The following is a 6,000-nucleotide window of genomic DNA, read 5'->3' as shown; positions in this document are numbered from 1 at the left end:
CTGAGCTGCCACTGCAATTTGCCTTGGACAATATTAAGAGCTACACATCATTCTGTGGTAAAGGATTGAATGAGATTCTCAGATGAAAGGAGGATCATATTTATATCAGCAATGTCATAATAGTGTAGTTGTAGCTGCTACTGATTAAAGCTATAAGTTAGCCTATCAGCTTGTCTCCCCCTGCCACAGCTATATCAGATTTGTCTAAAAAATGTACTATTTTTCCTGATAAACTTTGCATGCTCTAGATTAGCCGTGCAGTGACTTCCTCATATTTGCAAACACTAGCTGTGTATTTAATCATGCCAGAAAGACTAATTCCCTGCTACTCTGGGATAGTTATATACATCTTAACTTTTGTGATAAATTATGTGCTTACTGTAACAATTTTTCATATCCTCTTTCTGAATCAGTTTGTACTTTAGTGGCCACACAGACTGCTCTTTATGTACATCTTCCTTCTCAAGGAGTCTGTGGGGAGGCTTTGTAGTTCCACATCTGTTTTTACACATTCTTCTCTTTCTGTTTCTCTTTCATACCAAAAGAACATATGCATCAACAAAAAAAAAAAAAAAAAGAGGGAAAAGAAGAAAAGAAATCCCTTTATGTCTCCCTCTCTTCTAACCCTCCCTCCCCTGTTTTATTAAGATTCAGAATTGTTACCATTCAGATGATCCAACTGTGTCAATAGTGGCAGTCTGACAGTTTTATATACATACGTCTCATGCATTCACTCCCTGGTCTTGCTCAGATTTTGTAAACAGACTAAATGCTCTTTTCTGCAGGAAATGGTGATGCTGTGAAACGAAGATGCATTTATCTATGCCATGTAGAATTGGATTTATCTGAGAGGTAGTGGACTTCTGCCCTATGAACCCACCTCTGACTATGAGTACTAGTTCAGGACAGCAAGCATTCAGGCAATGTGAGAGTGTGTTGTTATGCCACAACTGAGGTTTCTTTAGCGATGTTATAGATGCACCCAAGCCTATCTCTATTGTCTGAAATAACTTCTAGCTGAAATGTCAACAACATATTGGCTTGCATTACAGAGGTTTCTGGTTGGTTCCATAGCCTCAATATATATGTATATATTTTTGTACTTAAAAATTATTCGTTTCTAATAAGAAAATCCCAGTCATATTTATTTGTGGGTGTCACCATGCAGCGGTAGTTTATGAGACTGACTTAAAAACCATTAAACCCAATGGTGACTGTAAAGCATTTTTAGTGCACAGGCTCCAACTTCGCCAGTGGTATTGCATGTGAGAGATGTGCCTCTCCAGATCTAACTATATCCATGAAAGGGGGAAGGTTTTCACCCAACCTTTTTCCTCAACACTTTCTACAAGCAGTTATGCGTGGCTCCCCAGATCAACATACTCATAGCTGTGGATCTTATTCTTTGGTGGATCATGCAGCTCTGTTCATGGACACACACATAATTCTCCATTAAGCAGAATATGCCTAAAAGCCAAGCATTGGCATGCTTCGTTACCTAGGATTTAGCTAGAAATGACTTTATAAGGGCAACGAAGCTGGTGAGGGTCCTGGAGCACAAGTCTTGTGAGGAGCGGCTGAGGGAACTGGGGTGGTTTAGTCTGGAGAAAAGGAGGCTGAGGGGAGACCTTATCGCTCTCTACAACTACCCGAAGGGGGGTTGTAGTGAGGTGGGTGCTGGTCTCTTCTGTCAGGTGGCTGGAGACAGGACAAGAGGAAATGGCCTCAAGTTGCGTCAGGGGAGGTTTAGACCGGATATTAGGAAAAATTTCTTTACTGAAAGGGTTGTCAGGCATTGGAGCAGGCTGCCCAGGAAAGTGTTGGGGTCACCATCCCTGGAGGTATTCAAAAAGTGGGTAGACAAGGCACTTCAGAACATGGTTTAGTGGGCATGGTTGATGGTTGAACTCAACGATCTTAAAGGTCTTTTTCAACCTAAATGATTCTATGATTCTGTGATTCTATGAATATCATGATACAAATCAAGGCAATGTTGGAAAAAAACCCAGCAGAAGACCTGATAGCCTTTTTTTTGTCATTTCTGCTCTATTACAGTGTACTTTTCATAACCATAGTCTTTCAGTTTCATGCTAAATATTTATTAAGAAGACCATTTTTTCTGCTTCTTGCTTCTTCAAAGGCCATTTAATTGTGTATTTGTGTCTGTTTATCCATATAGTAGCTAGGAATGTTCCTTGATGATGAAAAGTTCTTGAATTGGTTAAGCAAAGACAAAAACCATGAATCTTGACTGAAGAGCAGTTGTGGGAAATATGCTAATATAAGTAATATTACCTTGGATAAGGGAGAGAAAAGTGTTTAGAAGAGATGGAAACAAAGATTTTTTTTCCATATTGATATGAAAAGGTAAATGAATAGGTGAATATAAACTGTATATTACGCCCATCTTTACTTGACATGATAATTTAGTCAAAATAGAGTTGTTATTTATGTAATTTCAGTAGTGAAATCTGAAAGAATGAAAGTGAAGAATTGAAGCGCAACTTGAAAGAAACTGTGTGCATCTTTCTCCACAGTACTCTTACATTAATAGACTTCCACTGAATTAAACAACTTTCCTGAGAAATTGTGTGCCAAGTAAAAAAGAGAATAACCAGAATTACTATTTCTTAGAGACACCTTTTCCTGTTCTTGTTTACAGGAATGGTGTTAAAATAATGTTGTCACTTTCTTTAAAGAACAAGAAGTGGTAACAACTTTTTATTAATATTAAATTGTGTAGCTCTTAAAATCATGATCCCCATTTTACACAGCCCCTTTAATGAGAACAATATAAATTGCCTTTTTGCTATCAAGCTCACCTATGCTATATGTGAATCTAGATTTTAACAGCATGTTGAATAATCAGTGAAGAGGTATGAATATTTTGCTCCATAGTTATCTTTCTAGCAGTAAGATTTAGGGTCAACTATTTTTCTTTTTGAAGTGATAGTGGTACAATTTACCTTTTTTATTGAAACATTACTCTCTGGGATTTCTGAGAGAAAACTCGTATTGTTCTGAGCCAACAACCAGCTTTAAAGTCATATGAATATTTAGGTGGCTAGTTTGTAAACAGAAGGACCTTTTGGGTCTCCCGAAAAACACTTGAAGGAGGAAGGCTTGTGAATGGAGCATATGCTACTTGCAGGATGTCCAGGGATGGTAGCACAGCTATGGCTTACATTACAGTAATGTTACTACAGCTTGTTGGCTAGTGCAGATTTGAACTACCTCCACCCACAGGCCCCAAACTTCACCTAACTTCATCTAGGGAAATCCAAGACATACATGAGCAAAAGCAGGACAGGGTAAGAAGTCAGTTATTCCCAAAGGAAACTGGCATTCTATGTAAATTTACTACATTTAAAAACTTTTCTCCTTCTTCCACTGAATCTCTCTTTCCCTACACTGCCAGTAGAAGTGGTTCAAACCCATTAGAAGAAAACGCAGAGTTAATTCAACGGTCAAGAGTAGTTTCCCCATTGCGCTCTGACAGTTTTGATTCAGTCCCTAGATTTGATCTGGCAACAGTTTGTATGAGTTTCTTAAGGCTATCTGCCATACATATGTACAGGTTTGAAAATAGAGAAAATGTCATTAGAATATTGTGTACAAGGGTTTATGTATGTGGAGAGAAAGAGGAGTAGTTGTTAATCTAGTGATTATATAACCTAGGACATGCAGAAGATTTATCTTGGGGTTCATGTACGCTTGCACTCAAAGTGTTTACAAGTATTGGCACCTTTTTTATTTAAACACTTCTGTGAACAAGCAATTATTGATTTTATTTTAAAAAAAGCCACAGGTTAAGACCAATAACTGCAAGTGCAGTGTAGGAACTAGAAAGTGGTGATCTCCTGAAAAGAATCAAGAGAAAAAAAAGTCTTGGGAAAAAAAAAATAGATTACATACAGACAAAAAGAGAATATGACTCCCTGGCATCATTAAGAATGAATGCTGCACAGGATGGAGCACAGTAGTATGACACAGACAATCCACAGCTGCCACAGCCAGTTTAGATGGCTTACAAGCAGCAGGGCAGCAGGGCTGGTGGCTGTGCCTGAAATAAAGCTGATCCTGGATAGATACAAGATCTGAGGTATGAGATAATATGGCCTAAGTGTCATAGAGGACACACACCGAACCTGTTTCCACAAATTAACATGCTATTGTGCATCCCATGAATTATGATAACTTACTGTCCTGGTTTCAGCTGGGATAGAGTTAATTGTCTTCCTAGTGACACTTACCCTCCATATATTCATAGCTTACAGCAAGTTTAAGTTCAATAAACATCCTCCTTAGAACTTAACTGATATTAAGTACCTGTTTTTCCATGGAAACTTGCCTGTATATCCAAGTATCTTCTTGTTGAAGCCAAAACTAAAATTTCTGTTCTTCAATAAAATCATATTCGTGTTCATATTCATTAGATACACCACTAAGGGATTTAGAAAAATAAATATGAAACAGGTGAATGTCATGTACTTACGGTGTTAACTCTATTTCTTACACTCAGAAAATGTGTTCCTCTTTGCTTAAGGGAAATACTGCAATCTCAGGTTCTGATTTACTTGCAAAATAATATTTATCCATTCCCAAGTTTGGTATACTATTTCCTCAAAGCCTGAAAAACCTTTTCCATTGGGAAATTACAACTATTGTGACTGTGCTGGAAAATAGCCACGAGAAAAGGGATTTTGCCAGGAGATGTCACAACACCTTACCAAACTCCAGTAGCTAGTCACTCTTTTTGCAGCGATATAATGGCTAGCTGTTCCAAATAGCAGTCAAGAGTCAATTCTACATAGAACAGTTCATAATGGTAACCTGTAATGAAGTTTGTACTTTGTCCTCTTAAGTAAAACTAGTTAAACTTTGAAGTGTAATTCAGGATATGGCCAGCTGATATCAGTAAGACCTTAATGTCTGGTATCAGTATACTCACTCACAGTCTAAAATCTATTCTTTATGTTGGTGTGCCAGGTAATCAAAAGAGACAGAATCCAGAAAAAATAGCCAGCAGTTATGACTCAGAAATGCCGAACGATTTTTTACACTGGAAATGCCAATGCCTTGATTATGATGTGACATAGCTATTCAAAATAAATTCCAAGTACAAATCTGCTTTTGAATTGGAAAAGCGGGAATGTCATTGAATAGGTCTGTAAGCATCTAATTTAATTTTGCTTTGTTTTGGAAATAAAAAGAAACTTTTTTGATAGTGAGCAAAACTGGAAGTCAGCTTCTTGCTCTAAGTTTCCACGAAAGATAAGACTCCCTGAAGGAAGTTTATAAACTAGCCTATAATTGGGACAGTTTTATTTCCATCATTCTCACTGCAGTATTCCTGAAGACACTCTGGATCAATTACTTAAAAACCACATTAGCATAAACAATGTTAATTTAATATTATAAGCTACTAATTAATAGACATCTGTTTGAAAGAAGTTTAACAAATGAGCCTAACAACTTCACTAATATTCCCACTGAATCTGTTGATCTGTGAACTTCAGAGGTGAGGTGATCCAAGCAACCTTGGCAGATAGCCAGTTGCCTCACCAGGCTGAAAACATTAAGAGGACAAAAGCTTGGTTGAAGTGAAGGACTTGGCAAAACAGAAGCTGCACTCAAGTTTTTATGAATATGCAAGTGGAAGGCAGTGGAGAATCAGGCCTTCCATCTTAACATGTTTAAATATTGTCTCATCCGGTGCTCCCAGGAATTTGGGAGAGTCATTTAAACTGGTTAAACAAATACGCTGTACTTCGGTCTTTAGCAGACAAGCTTTTATGGCTTTCATCGAAGTCAACGGCAGTTTTACACTGGCTTCCAGCGTAAAACCCAGGAAGAGTGTTGGGCTGTAAACAGCCTACAGTGCTTGCTCCACAATGTCATGACATAATGTTTGCCAACCTTCCCTTTAAACTGACATTGCTGTTCCAGAGCTTTGCGATTTCCCAAGCAACTTGCAGGACAAGGCAGAGGAGCACACAC

Source organism: Aquila chrysaetos, chromosome 1 (assembly GCF_900496995.4).
Source record: "Aquila chrysaetos chrysaetos chromosome 1, bAquChr1.4, whole genome shotgun sequence".
Classification (NCBI taxonomy): Eukaryota; Metazoa; Chordata; class Aves; order Accipitriformes; family Accipitridae; genus Aquila; species Aquila chrysaetos.
Note: the sequence above shows the minus strand (reverse complement) of the source record.